This window comes from Elephantulus edwardii, unplaced genomic scaffold, assembly GCF_000299155.1.
Source record: "Elephantulus edwardii isolate Elephantulus edwardi_28Jun2011 unplaced genomic scaffold, EleEdw1.0 scaffold00008, whole genome shotgun sequence".
Lineage (NCBI taxonomy): Eukaryota > Metazoa > Chordata > Mammalia > Macroscelidea > Macroscelididae > Elephantulus > Elephantulus edwardii.
Genome location: NW_006399758.1, coordinates 5,854,227 through 5,868,755, shown reverse-complemented (window position 1 = coordinate 5,868,755; position 14,529 = coordinate 5,854,227). Strand labels below are relative to the sequence as shown.

At 39.0% G+C, this 14,529-nt stretch overlaps 2 pseudogenes; one reads left to right on the top strand and one right to left on the bottom strand.

Moving 5' to 3' along the window:
* Window positions 1-13,489, bottom strand: part of LOC102852690 — a 27,107-nt pseudogene extending 13,618 nt beyond the window's left edge.
* Window positions 13,488-14,529, top strand: LOC102860552 (annotated as a pseudogene).

Below are 14,529 nucleotides of genomic sequence, written 5' to 3'. Positions count from 1 at the left end.
ATAGATGAATGAATAGTATCAAGAAAGTCATTGCTCAAAAACTTTGATTCACAGCTTACTAGAGGCATTATTATTATTATTATTATTATTATTATTATTATTATCTTCTTCCTTTGAGTAAACACTTGGCTCATAACCAATAGGTTGACAGTTGACCTCCATAGAGAAATGCCCTAGGAGAAAGGTCTAAAGATTTACTTCTGAATGATCACAAGCTTGAAAATCCTATGGAACAATTATACTTTGCATTATACTCTGTGGTCATAAGTTGGACTAAACTTAATAGTGTCCAGCAACAACAGCAACATCAACTTCCTTTCCTCTGCCATTTGTCTTTTCAGCTCTCTAAACGTCAGTATATTAACAAATACACTTTTAGACCCTGGTCTGTTAGTTTTGAGAAAAGTACATGAGGGATAGAAATTGTGTGGTGATTTCTCTCAAATGTTTTCTAACTTTTCTATAAGAATTTTCTCTCTTTGGATTCAATTTTGTTGATAAGCAAGGTTGGTTCATCAGGAATGACTTATGGGACAATAAGACATCATCTCAACAAGGTTGATCAAGAAAAGCACACTTGAAAGAATGATGTCCAACTAGTTTCAATTTCCTCTGCTCAGTGTCAGTCCTTGGGAAAAGTCATCATACTTAGAAAAGTAGAGGATCAGCAAAAGATAGCAAACATTCAAGGAGATAGATTGACACAGTTACTGCAAAAATTGGCTTGAGCATGGTGGATATGGTGAGGATGGTTCAAGAAACGTCAACATTTCAATATGTTGTTCATACAATATGTTGTTCATACAGTATGTTGTGTTGGGTTGGTTTGGGGTTTTTATGTTCTACTTTTTAATTTTTTTAAAAAAATTGACACTGGTTTGCATACAAAATTCATATACATTGTGTTTAACAATTCCTTTCATTCACATTGTGTTTCATACAATCATTCCCATATATTTTGTTTTATAAAATCAATCTCCATTGAACTATACCCATCATTACACTGTCTTTTCAGGTCCCCGATGGATCTTTCCTATTTCATTTACCCCCTCCCTCCACCCATCAAATTGTTCCACCCAGTGATTTCCCTCCTGCCCACCTTCACCCCTCTGTTCTCACCCCTCCCCCTTTGATTTCCCATACATGTTTTACTAGTTTTCTTTCTATTTTAATAATAATGATTTTACGTAGTATTTGTCATTATGCTACTGAGTTAGTTCACTCAGAATAATGCTTTCGACTCTCAAGTTATGTAGGATTTTTGAAATAGTTCCTCCTGAGTGCTGTTTAGTATTTCATCATATGAATGTGCCACAATTTCTCAATCCATTCAATTGTGCTTGGACTTTGGGCTGTTTCTATGTTCTTGTGGTTGTGAATAATGCTGCTTTGAACGCTGGTGTAAAATTCTCTGTTTGTGTCTCAGTTCTCATTTCCTTGGGGTTTATTCCTAGCTGAGTCATATGGAATTTCTATGTCTAGATTTTTGAGGAAACACATAAAGCTATTTTGAACAATATTCAACCAGAGGACACCTGACAAAAACAATGTTTCAGTCCTAGAAGCCCTGGTAGAAGCACTGTGTTGTTAATGGAAAGTCAGAGGCTCTAATTAACCAGTTGATCTATGGGGGAAGGAGGTAAATAAATCATTGAGCTTCTGTATTTGTGGTTTTGGAAACTCAATTGGACAGCTCAGCTCTGTGCTACAGAATCACCGTGAGTGGGAATAAAAATAATGGCAGTGGGTTTTGTCTTCTGCCAATATTTCCTACATCCTAGATGGACTTCCTCATGGCCAACTTTTGGTCTTCTTTCCATGCCTTTCCACTAGCTGCCCTGGTTAGCTACCTGCTCTGTTTCTCAATTATTAAAATGAACATTGACTCAATCTTTTTTGCTGCTGGACATATTTCTGGTTTTACCTCTCTTGAGATAAGCTGAAAGGGTGATGATGCTCTTTTTCTTGCAGTACAATGAGGCATTTTTGTTGTTTTTGTTGACTCCGTTGGTAAAGAAGCATACTCAGAAGACAAGTCTATCATGACAAGTTTTCTTCTCAGCATACTTCTCAAAGGTTATGTTCCTTCCACCAACATTACCAGTGTTCTATCTACGTAACTAGCAATATTTTTTCACTGATAAATTCTTTAGTGACAACTCTTACACCAATTTTAGAAGGAAATACTGATGATTTTGAGTGATATAAATGAATATTTGAGTAAATAAATAAATACATAAATAAATAGATCAGAAGGGACATTTCTTCCTTGCAGGGGGAAATTGTAAATCATCATTAGGCAAACGCTTCAGTAATATTTTTTTGCAGGTAAAACAAATGCACAAATGAATGCTAAAACTAGTGGGTGGGAGTGTGGGGTGAAATAAGACATTTGCATAATCTCCAAGTATCTCCCACAAGGTGTTTATTAATTACAGGAGAAAAATAGTAACTGGACCAAATGATCAAGGTTAACAGCATCCCTTGATATAATTCACTGAAAGGGAAAATTATTTTTGCAGGATTATTACCAAAACATGCAGACATTTAATACAATCTCAAGAAAGCATGAAATCAAGAAAAAAAGCAAAACCAATAAAGAGACATTCTATAAAATAAACTACTGGTGCTTTTCTGGATTCTAGTCTGGACAGGCTAGGCAAGATCGAGACTGTCAGAATAAAGAAGATAAAGGAGACCCGACAAACACAATGTGAGATTCTGCACAGAATAAAAATATACGTTGGGGCAAAACTTGCAACAGTCTTTAAACTGCTGTAACTTAGGCATTAGTATTGTATCCAGGTTAAAGTCTAAGTATTGCTACTCATGTTTTGGTGATGCAAAATACTAACTTTGGGGAAAACTGGGTGGAAGGCAATATGAAGGTTCTCTCTTAAAATTTTTCTCTAAGTCTCTCTTCATTTCAAATAATGTAGTTAGATTTAAAAAACAACAACAATCTAAATGACCTAGATCAGATTCTGGTGATATAGAAATTAAAAACAAACAAACAAACCCTAAAACCACTAAATCCAATGTTGCCAAGTCTATTTTAACTCAGGGCAACTCCTTGTATTACAGAGTTGAACTTTCCATAGAGTTTTCTCTACAGTAATCGATGTAGAGTTGCAGGCCTTTCTTCTGGGGTGAATCTGGTAGGTTCAAATCACCAAACATTAATTAAGTTGTAGTTATGTGCCTTTGAGCTGAAACTGACTCAGAGCTGACCCTCCACTGGGTTTTCAGAGGCAATATAATCACACAGGGAAAAAAATTACTCATCGTTCTCTTACAGAGCAGCTGGTGGGTTCAAACCAGAATGCCTTTGGGTTGATGACACAGCTCCTTACCACTAAGCCACCAGAGCTCACTACATAGTGAGATGTGTGCTTTACCCTTCTGTCTCTACGCACGTAGGAAAAGTTGACTCCCTCTATCAAATCGCTAGTTTATTTATTTCTTCTAATATAAATTGAGATTCTTCGCATGATTTTTTTGAGACAGGATGAGTTTATGAATGGGGGGAGGGGAGTCTTTTCTCCGCCTTGTTAGAACTCACGGCGGGCACCACTGCCCCAGTATATAAGGACAATTCAGTGCTGTGGTGTATTTTGATTTTCATAAAACATTTGACAAAGTTTTACATCAGAGATTCATATCTAAAGCAGACCCAAAGGACAGGAGGAAAATAGCATATTGTAGGAGAAAACTAATTTAAGCACAGGAGACAAAAGGCAGCATACATGGCAAGCTCAGCTTTGAAGGGGGTTAGAAATAGTATGCATTCACGAGCTCTGGGAATAAGGCCTACATATTTTAGGACATGTGCAGAGAAGAAAAGATCATTGAATTTGCTGGTGATACTAAAATTGAAGTCTTAGCAAATAATAAGGTGCAATATTATCAGATTGAAAAGGATTTGAATTGCAGGTGATTAAGGCAGAGGATGCCAAATACAGTTCAGGTATAAAGATACAAACTAATAAGTACAGGATCAAGGAGCCAATTATGCAGAACATACACCTAGAAAAGGATTTGGAGGATATTGTGGGGAAATCTGCAAAACCATCAGCACAGAGCACAACTGCATTAGAAAAAGCAACCTGGATTTACTAGGCTATCTCATCAAAGGGGAAGGAGATGAGACAAGCAGGTGATGCTACAACCCTGTAAGGCATTTATTTGATTCAGATTTTGAATGTAGTAGCCATTGCTGCACTGAACAGAATTTGAAAGATGCTAAGCTTGGTTGGCAATGTGGGATGCAGTGAAAGAAAATGTTTAATTAGGAAACTACATCTATTTTTATCTCTTTGGAAGATAGAAGACACAATAGAGGAGATTTTTAAAATTGGGTCTTGTGTGAATAAAATTTGAAATGATAAAAATATGGGGGGTGGGGGTATTGTTTAGAAGCATGTATTATTCTAACGATGTTCCAGCCTCATTTAAAGAACTCAATTAAAAGTTTACTGTACTACGAATGGCAAGATTCAGCCTCAGGGTTAATACAAGGGAACCAAAGCAGAACTACTTAATGCTACATGCAAGAAAAATCTGCCAGGAGAAGCTGGGAAAGAAAAAGTGCAAATGACTTGACGAGACACTTAAATTTATTTTTGGCAAAGAAGGTGATTAAAAATCATTGCTTAAAAAGAAAGAGAGAGAAGAAGAAGAAAGAAAATACATCACAGGGATAAAGAAGTGAGAAAACTGTAAATGACCAGTTTTGACAAGAGGAGTTTTCCTGGTTACAACATGTTAATCCATAAGCTAAGAAGTAGTTATGTAAATAAGCCTTGAAGTTGTCTATTTATTTGCATTTGTGTGTTTGCCTTTCTTGACTCTGCTACAAGGAATGTAGATTTGTTTTAATTTAAGTTCAGTGCTTGTCAGTTTCACATAGGGTTCTGCTTAACATGATCTACTAGATATAGAAAGTATCATGGAGCGCAGCACTCAGGATGCATCGGCACACAGAGTAAAGCAAAAGCCGAAGTAATTTTACTAGTGATTTAGGATTTAAAAAAATTTTTCCATCTAAAATATGCAAACACATAAAGCCAAATATTGAAGCTTGTTTTCCTTTGATATAGCTATATGGTTATCTCTGTTCTCCACTTTGCTTTGCATAATAAAGAATCACAGAGATTTCTAGCTAGAAGGGACTTTACGACTCATCTACTACAATCCTCTTAAATTCAAGATAAGGCAAATGAGAAACAAAGAGATTAAGAAATTTACCCTGTGGTTGGATGGATTGCTTTTCTATGGCTTTTTTCATCATGGTCTTGTAACTTCCACCCAAATCATTGAGTTTGTTGTTGTGGTGGTGGTGGTGGTGTGCCATCGAGTTGAGAATGACTCATAGTGACCCTATGAACTAAAGATCTAAATCCTGTTCTATCCTGTGCTATCCTCACACTTGCTGACACACAAGAGCCCATTGTGGCAGTCACCATGTCAATACACCTGGTTGAGAGTCTTCATTTTCTTTATTGACCCTCCACCCTTCCCAGCATCACGTTCTTGCTCACAACATGTGATGCAAAGTTTTAGCATTTTTGCCTCCAAAGAACACTCCAGCTATACCGTCTCTAAGACATATTTGTTCTGTTAGTGATTTATGGGATGTTCAGTGCTCTTCTCCAACACCAGAGCTCAAAGGCATCAATTATTCTATCATCCTTAGTCATTGTCCTTCTCTTAGATGTATACCAAGTAGTTGGAATGACTATGGCTTAAATCAAATGCACCTTAGTCCTCAAACTGACATCATTACTCCTCAATAATTTAGATGGGTGCCTAACTATGGATTTTCCCAGTACAATGTGTTTCCTTATTTCCTGGTGGCTGGTACTTAAAGGTGTTAACTGTGGATCCAAGCAAAATGAAGTTGTTGACAGGTTTCATTTTCCCTCCCTCCATCATGATGTTTTCTATAGGTCCAGTGGTAAGAATCTTTGTTTCCTTGACATTGAGATGCAATCCATGCCTAATGCTGCATTCCTTGATCTTCTTCAACAAGTGCTTCAAGTCCTCCTCACTTTCATCAAGCAAGGTGGCATCATCTGCATAATGCAAGTTATCGATAAGTCTCCCTTCAATCTTGATGCCACATTTCTCTTCATGGAGTCTAGATTCTCTAATAATTTGCTCAGCATACAACAGATAATAGGTATATATATAAAATACAACCCTGAGACACTCTTGTCTTAATTTCAAACCATGCTGTATTCCCCTGCTCTGTTCACACAATGGCCTCATGGTCCAGGTATAAGTTTTGCAAGAACACAATTAAGTGCTCTAGGATTCCCATTCGTCTCAATGTTAGCCACAATTTGTCATGTTCCACACAGTTGAATGCCTTTGCATAGTCAATAAAGCACAAATAGACATTCTGGCATTCTTTACTTTCAGCCAGGATCCATCTGATTTCAGTAATGATGCCTGGTGCCATGGCCTCTTCTAAATCCTGCTTGAGCTTCAGGCAGTTACCTATCTATGGACTTTTCTAGCCATTTTTTATTGATCTCAGCAATATTTTGCTTGCATGTGATATTAATGATGCCGTTTGATATTAATTAAAGTTTCCACATTCACTTGGATCACCTTTCTTGGGGGGAACAAATATGGACCTCTTCCAATTTGTTTGCCCCACATCTGTCCTTTAAATTTCCTCATATAGGCTGGTGAACACATCCAAGTCTGCACAGGTTAATTGAAACAGGTCAATTAGTATCCTATCTATTACTGGGGCCTTATATTTTGCCAATGCCATCAATACAGCTTTCACTTCCTCCTCCATTACCATGTCTTCCTGTTATATGGAAATTTTCAGTTAATCAGTTCTTTTTGGTGCAGTGATTCTGTGTATTCGCTCTTTCTTCTTTTGATGCTTTCTGAGTCATTCAATATATTGCCCATAGCATCTTTCAATATTGCAACCTAAGCCTTAGATGTATTTTTTTCAGTTCTCTCAGCTTGCAGAGCAAGTTTTCCTCTCTTTATTCAGATGTATTAATGATAATTGGTGACTGGAAGGTGAAAGTGGGAAACAATGAAGAAGGAATAATAGTTGAAAAATGCAGGCTTGGTAATAGAATGGAAGCTGGAAAAAGAATAATTGTGTTTTTTATTTACAATCATTTATTTTCATTGCTAATACCCTCTTTAAAAGAAACTTTACATAGAAATCTCATCTGAGATCTCACCTGAAGGGCAGCATAGGAATGACTGACTGGTGGTGGTTGTGGTTATGTGCCATTGAGTTTCTTCTGTCTCACAGTGACACTATGTATAATATCTCTGAACCCTGCTCTATTCTGAGCCTACTACCCCCATTACCTTAGTCACTGAGTCAGTCCATCTCATCAAGGGTCTTCCTTTCTTACACTGTCCTTCTACCTTCCCAAGCATGATGTCCCTCTCCAAAGACTGGTCCTTCCTTGCAACATGTCCAAAGTATGTCAGATGGATCTTCAGAATCCTTACCTCCAAAGGGCAGATTGGTTTCACCCTTTCCAGGACAAATCTGTTTGTTCTCCCAACACTCCATATATGTTCAGTACTTTTTTCCAACAGCACAGCTCAAAGGCATCCATTCTCCTTCTATCACCCCTAGTCATTGCCCTGCTTTCTGATGCATAGCAAGTAATTGTAAAGACCATAGCCTGGATCAGGCCCACCTTAGTCTTCAGATTGATGTCATTGCTCTTGGGTGCTCTGAAGAGGTCCCTGACAGCACACTTTCCAAATACAATTGTCTGTTGATTTCCTGGCTGCTGGTACCAAGAGTGTTGATTGTGGAGCCAAGTAAACTAAAGATGTTAACAATCTCATTCTCTTCACCATCTATCATGATGCTGCTTATCATCCCAGTGGTAAGAATCTTTGTTTTACTGAGGTTGAGCTTCAATCCAAATTGAAGGCTTCAGTCTTTGATCTTCTGCAGCAAATAGGACTATGCAAATAGGTTGCTCGTGACCCACCAGAGAGATTAAACAACTTGCTGATATTGAAAATAAAGCGCATGGATACCATGTGGGTGTGGAATTATGCAAATAAGGTGTATGAAACTCTAACAAGGGGATTGATTATTTTTACATTCTATTTTGGCTTGAATGAGAGAAAATTCCAGAGCAAAGAAATTCACTATTATCAAGGAGTAGAAACAAGAGCAGAGTGTTACTTTAGACACAAAGTCCCAATGCTTAGAGTGTACTAAACCTGAGGGGGGGGGGGGAAGAGCTGTAATTCTGGAGATGATATAAGATGCTGTGAAGGGGTGCCAGAGAATTGATGGCAGAAAAATCCAGAGACCAATACAACTTCAAATGGACACATGCTCCTCCTACATATTTGTTTTGCTTTTAAATGTGGAAATATGATTAGATTATCTTAGAAAATTATCTCAGATTTAATGTTTCAATATTTATTGAGAGTAATAATGCCTATTATCTTAGGCATAGGGTGAGGAGATAAAACCTGAAGATAAATTGTCATGTAGTCAAATTTATACAAGAAAATTACTCATGAAGGCATAATGTCAGAACTCAATAAGTTGGGGTTTTTTTTCTTTATAATTTTTTTTTACAGAGGTTTTGGATTTCCATTCATTCATTGCTGCAATTTTCTCCCTTCCCACCCCTCCCCACCAGCTCACTTCCCCCTCCGAACAGAGAAAAAAAAAAGAAAAAAAATTCCTTCATTAGTATACAATTCCCAGGTCCCTTCCCCCCATCCCCCACCCCAAGTACACTTCTCTATGCAACCTTAATTCTGGATTCCTGTGCTAACCATAATACTCAATCATATATCACTTCTAATCTGTTCTTTCCCTCATCTGTTTCAATACAATATACATAATTTCCCTCATCTGTTTCAATACAATATACATAATTTATCCAGTTTTTTCTGTCACACCCCCACCCAGAACTCAGTAGCATTGTAATTTTTTTTCTTTGTGAAAAAGACTTTGATGAAGGAAAATGGAGCATCACACAAGAGATGGCTTAGTTATAGTGGTAACGATATGCGAAAATATGTCCTAAGTCATCACAGCACAGTCACCATCAGTGAGGCAAGGAGCTCACATGATGTAAAACTGTCTCGCCCTGGACTTATTAAAGGAGTAGCTCACATATTATGCTGTCTAGGGCCCAGGAAGTAGTTTTATAAGCTCTAGGGCACCCTACATTGAGAGAAATAGATATGAGAAACTCATTATTAAGAAAGGTTTTCTATATTTGTGCTTCAAGATTGTTTTATTTTAAACTGATGCCTTGTTCTCTTACTAACTTGTCATTATTGCATGCCAAAGAGTCCTGTCTTGTTAAAAGCTCAGGGGATAGAGTATTAATATCAATATAACATGTTATCACATGTAGATTTACATAATTACTCTTAGAACAGAGTAGGATTCTATCCATGGAAATTTTTTCATGCATATTTTTAAAATGTTATGCCTGGAGAACTTTGCTTTTACTAATGACTATCTGTTCAATTATTCATATAACATGCTGGTTACATGTTCAAAGCAGGGTAAAAGGGGTAGAAACTTACACATGACATGTCATTATTTGGCATGTGGGCGGCTACAACCTATGCCTGCTTAAATTTTCACCACAAGATCTTAGGAGTTAGGATTTCTCTGCTCTCAGAAGGTAATCTGGGATATCTTGATTTAATATAAAAGTATTTTCTATAGTAACTAATTAACCTTTTAAATGAGTCTTCCATTAGGCATGCAACTGTGGGATCTAGAATATGACATTTTTGAAGACTACAGAAAAATAATCTTATAAAGTGTTTGATTCTTTGTATTTTCCAAATAATACAACACTGACGAAACGATATAAGGTCTCTTCCGCTCAAAACAGCTTTAGGTCTCTATTATCTATTTTAGGAGTTCAGAAAGGAACTGTTTCAGAGCCAATTGCTATAAATGGCTGGGAAAGAGTTGATACATAGTTTCATTTCTTTTCTTTCTATTTTTTCTTGTAAATTATATAAAAGAGGTGATGATTTAATATTGCCTAAGGGAGATTTTGTTCATTTATATGTGTCCAGATTGTATTATAAAGCTTATGCTTTAAAAATAGTTTTAGTGGAATTAATTAACTACTACTTAATAACAACCAAGCTTAGACAGTATACTGGTGATTATATTACTTTAAAACCATCTTTGTGACATTTAAATGTAGAATTTAATATTTTTTTCTGTTATTGTGTGCTTGAGAGATAGGCTCATGGATATGAAAAGAATCTATTTGTAAAATACTTGAATGTTGAAATTTTACATTTAATTAAATATAAATGAGTTGACACCATTGATAATTGAAAAATAATACACGCACACTTTCTTGTTATCACACAGGCTATTAGTGTGAATGGATGATTTTTATTAAATGCAAAAAAATATTCATTTAATAAGCTATCTTGTTTACAAACCCTGTGTAGCACTTATATTCTGACCTATAGGTTTTTTGTGAGTCAGAATTCGTTTAAGAAAACAAAACCTTCAACAGTGAAGTACATTTGCCACCTATGAATTTGGTGGGGAAATTAAATTTGGAAAAATTTTAAATGAGAACCAGTTCTTGTATAAAGCTAATGCTTGCCAAACTAAGAAGTTGATAAAAACGAGGAAGACTTTTAATAAAACTATTTGAAACAGCCTGCAGATACGAATTCAAACCAGTAGTAAGATGACGGTGCAGGTCCAGGTAACACTTCATTCAGCTGTGCATGAGGATTGTGATGAGTTGAAACCAACATGCAGCACCTGACAACAAACAGTAACAACAAACTCTTAAAAGAACGAAGTATCACTGAAAATATGACTATTAAACCAAGTGTGCTGTAGACCTATAAGGGTTTTTATTTCTTTACATGCAGAACTAACAGATTGCTAAGAATATTAGTTGTCAGACACCACGCAGATAATCTGATAAGTGCTGACATTAACCAGAAGGTGGGCTTTAAAAGGAAAGTATAAATTAAACCATGGAAACAGTTTTGAAATATAGATTTGGAATATAAAGTAGCTCCCTAATGATAGCCTAACTGATAAAAAAGCTAAGAAACAATGCCATTTTCTAGCAGAAACTTTTCACATACCTAGGCACGTTCACCCTTTTCACTCACTATTATTTTTACTAGAAATGACCATACCAAATATAGCCCACAAAAAATAATAGTTTTGCTTCACCTGCAGTGCCAGGGGGATGGATTTAATGATCTTATAGGCCTTTCCAATCTCTCTAATATTTGTAAAATGGCAACTGTCAATGTTGAACAAGAAATTGCTGAAATAGCACAACTTTTTGAAATGGATAATATCTCACAGGACAAGGGCCCAGAAATGGAAGGAACAACTACAAACTCCAATGAAACTCATCTTAGTGGGATTCCAACTTCACTCTTTAGCTAATAAAAACAATCTACCTTTAAAATGCTGTCAGTGAGTCAAAATCAACCATGGGGTGTGAAGGGAGAAATCAGTTCTAACTATTGTGTATGCCAAGGAACACGGGTTTTTCTTAGTATGATTTTTCTATTTTATTTTACTTTTGCCATCACCTGACCACTTAACTTTGATTTATAAGAAATTAAGAAGTACTGTCAGTTATGTGCATTCTAAATGTAATTAAGCCTGATACTTGATAATACTCAGATTCTACTTGTTTGTTAGTAAATAACATTTGTGAAAATTTTCAAGTAGGTCCCTAGAGAAATAAGAGAATTGAACTATTTTTCTTGCTTTTCAAAATATTGTCAAAGGAATGTCTCATGGTATAGCCCATAGGGAGCTACACTGCTAAACCAAAGGCTGCACCTCTCTATATTCTAATTCTCTAGTTGTTCTGCAAGAAAAATATGGGAAATCTCCTCACATGCTGTTTACAGACTCTGAAAAGCCACTAGAGGGTCAGCTATGAGTCTGTTCTCACTAGATTGCAATGAGTTTGAGTTACACAGGTATAGAGAAATGTGATGATATAGATAGAGAGATTATGTTGTTGTTGTTGTTCTTATGTGTTGTCCAGTCACTTGATAGTGACCCTATGTACAACAGGCCTAAACTCTGCTCTGTCCTGTCCAATCACACTGTTTCTGACACTCCCATCCTGATTACCCCAGTCACTAAATCAATCCACCTCATAGAGGGCCTTCCCCTCCTGCGCTGTCCCTCCACCCTCCCAAGCATGGCGTCCTTCTCCAAGGACCGGTCTCTCCTTACAACATGTCCAAAGTATGTCAGAAGGACTCTCAGAATCCTTGCCTCCAAGGAGCTATCTGGTTTAACTCTGCAGGATGGATCTGTTTGTTTTCCTAGCTGTTCATGGTACACTCAATTCTCTTCTCCAGCACCATAGCACAAAGGCATCAATTCTCCTTCTATCCTCCTCGGTCATTGTCCAACTCTCTGATGCATAACAAGTGATTGCAAAGACCATGGCCATTATCAGACACACCTTAGTCTCCAGAGAGACACCATTGCTCTTCAGTACTTTGGAGAGATCCGTAACAACAGACTTTCCCATGGCAATACACCTTTTAATTTCCTGGCTGTGCCAAGAAATCTGGAGAATAACCACTTGGCCAACTGACTGGAAGAGACCTATGTTTGTTCCCATTCCAAAGAAGGGTTACCCAACAGAGTGTGGAAACTATAGAACAATATCATTGATTTCACACGCAAGCAAGATTCTACTGAAGACTCCAAAAACAACTGGAACAGCACATTAGCAGAGAACATCCAGAAGTCCAGGCTGGCTTTAGAAGGGGTTGTGGTACTAGGGATATTGTAGCTGATGTTAGATAGATCATAGCTGAAAGCAGAGAATACCAGAGGAATGTCTATCTGTGTTTTATTGATTATGCAAAGGCATTTGACTCTGTGGATCATAACAAGCTGTGGCTGACTCTGAGAAGAATGGGAATCCCAGAACACTTGATCATTCTGATGCGAAACCTATACTTGGACCAAGAGGCAGTCGTCAGAACAGAGCAAGGAAACTCTGCATGGTTCAAAATTGGGAAGGGCGTATGCCAGGGATGTGTCCTATCTCCATACCTTTTCAACTTGTATGGAGAACAGATTATCCGAGACGCTGGGCTCTATGAGGAGAAGAGTGGGGTCAGGATTGATGGAAGATCTATTAACAATCTGCGTTATGTAGATGACAGAACCCTGCTTGCTGAAACTTAGGAGGACCTGATGCACTTGCTGCAGAGGATCAAGAATTGCCGCCTGTCTGCCGTCCGTGCGGGATCCGCGTTCAGGGACAGCGGGGTCCGCGTTCAGGGACAGCGAGGTCCGATCGCGGGGACAGCGGGCGCCGGGTCCTCGTGCCCCAGTGCAGCGCCGCGCCCGCCCAGCCGCCGGGTCCGCGGGGTCCACCGTGTGCGCCGGGTCCTCCGGGTCCGTGGGGCGCGGGCTGGGTCGGGGGCGCCCCGGACCCTGGGCAGCGGCGAGCATGGAAGACAAGTACCTGCCGGAGCTGATGGCGGAGAAGGACTTGTTGGACCCCTTGTTCACGCACGCTCTGCGGCTGGTGAAACAAGAAATAGAGAAGTTTCAGAAAGGAGATAGCAAGGAAGAAGAAAAGTACATTGATGTGGTGATCAACAAGAACATGAAGCTGGGACAGAAAGTGTTAATTCCTGTGAAGCAGTTCCCTAAGTTCAACTTTGTGGGGAAACTACTGGGGCCACGTGGCAATTCCCTGAAGCGTTTGCAGGAAGAAAAGTTGACAAAAATGTCCATTCTTGGAAAAGGCTCCATGCGGGACAAGACAAAGGAAGAAGAGCTGAGGAAAAGCGGAGAAGCCAAGTACTTCCATCTCAACGATGATCTCCACGTGCTCATTGAAGTATTCGCCCCGCCAGCGGAGGCCTATGCCCGCATGGGACATGCTTTGGAAGAAATCAAGAAGTTCCTCATCGCCGACTACAATGATGAAATCAGGCAAGTCCAGCTCCAGGAGTTGACATACTTGAATGGAGGTTCAGAAAACGCCGACATCCCAGTGGTGCGAGGGAAGCTCCCCTTGCAGACACGAGGTGTACCTGCCCCCCACGGTCACCAGGGGAAGGGGAGCAATCACAGCCCGGCCAGTTGCAGTTGGTCTACCCCGAGGGACGGTGACCCCCAGAGGGGTCCTCTCCTCCCGAGGGCCAGTGAGCCGAGGAAGAGGGCTGCTCACCCCCCCAGCAAGAGGAGTGCCCCCGACCGGATACCGGCCTCCACCACCGCCCCCTGCACAGGAGACCTAAGGAGAATACGACTACGATGATGGATATGGTACCGCTTACAATGACCAGAGCTATGATTCCTATGAGAACAGCTACAGCACCCCAGCCCAGAGTGGTACTGATTACTATGATTATGGACATGGACTCAGTGAGGGGACATATCATTCCTATGGACAGGAAGAGTGGACTAACTCGAGACACAAGGCCCCTTCCTCGAGGACGGCGAAGGGGGTCTACAGAGACCAGCCCTACAGCAGATACTGA